The following is a 1,383-nucleotide window of genomic DNA, read 5'->3' on the forward strand; positions in this document are numbered from 1 at the left end:
CGAAACCTTTTGTCTCTCTGTAGGTATTTTTGTCTATACGTGAAACCCATAAAAACACAGGAAAGCAATAAAGAGTGCCACCAGAAGAGCAGATTATTCATGAATTCCTGTAAGATAGAAAGCAGGTGGGATCAGATTGACAGAAAAACTGGAGCAAAGAAAAACACATCTTAAACATGGATAGAAAAAAAAAACAAAAACAAAACTACTACCTAGGAAACTAGAACAGTTCGGGGATATTCTAAGCTCAGCCAACAGACACCTAGAGCAGGAGGAGGTGCTGGGGCAAGAGACGGGATATCTGTACACATGGGAGCCAGGTCAGCCACTCTGTGCTTCCATAGCACAGAGTAAAACTGGAAGAATGTCAGAAAAATTAGCATGGCCCCTGGCTCAAGGATGATGTGAACTTGTAAAGCATTCCGTATTTTTGATAGTATCGCCCCACAGATTACATGCTAATCACAAAGAAGAAAGTGTACTTTTACAATGCAAGGATCTGATGGTCACCACCCAAAAGAAGTGATCCAACCTAACATATCAATGATGGGAAAACTTGATATTATGTGTCTATAGATGTCAGGCAGTATAATGTATGCTGAATCACCTATGAAGAATTCTTGCCAAAATAGTTAACCTGATTCCAATCAAGCCTCTTGACTCAACTCTATAAGAAATGTGGGAGTGAGTGAGGGGGTTTTAAGAAAACGTTAAACGACACCAAGAAGAAACAAGTAGAAGAAATCAGAACGTGGAGCCTCCTAAGAGGGCACCTAGTAAAATACTGTCTCAGGGAATCTGGTGTGTTGACTGTAAGACAGAAGTTTCTGACCTCAGAATGGCTTAACATGATGTGTCACAACCCTCTCGGGTATACAAAAATCTCTCTAAGAATCAAGGGCCTGCCTCACTGCTCCTCTCAGTTAGACAGTAATGCTTCTAAGACTTCTAAGGGAGTGGTCTGATAGCAGCATCACAGGGAACTCAAGATAAAAAAAAAAGACATCAGCCTGATCCTGATGTCATAATGGGATGAGACTTTGGAGGACTCTTGGAAATGGTGTGTGTATTTTGCATGTGAGAGAAAGGCGAATGCAGACGGTCTTCAACTTGTGATGGTTCTACTTACAACTTTTCAGCTTTACAATGGTGCAAAAGTGATAAGCATTCAATAGAAACCACACTTCAAATTTTGAATTTTGACCTTCTCCTGGTCTGGTGGTATGTGGTACAATACTCTCTCGTGATGCTGGCCAGTGGCAGCAAGCCCGCGGCTCTTGGTCAGCCAGGTGATCATGAGGATAAACAATCAGTACACTTACAAACACCCTGTACCCAGACAACCACTCTGTTTTTCACTTTCAGTACAGTATTCAATAAATT

At 41.4% G+C, this 1,383-nt stretch overlaps 1 pseudogene; it reads left to right on the plus strand.

Annotated features, from left to right (window-relative positions):
• The first annotated feature begins 332 nt into the window (after positions 1–332).
• On the plus strand, positions 333–432 carry LOC114890110 (annotated as a pseudogene).
• Positions 433–1,383: the final 951 nt, after the last annotated feature.

This window comes from Monodon monoceros, unplaced genomic scaffold, assembly GCF_005190385.1.
Source record: "Monodon monoceros isolate NGI ecotype Baffin Bay Population unplaced genomic scaffold, NGI_Narwhal_1 Super_Scaffold_10, whole genome shotgun sequence".
In the NCBI taxonomy this organism is placed as follows: Eukaryota; Metazoa; Chordata; class Mammalia; order Artiodactyla; family Monodontidae; genus Monodon; species Monodon monoceros.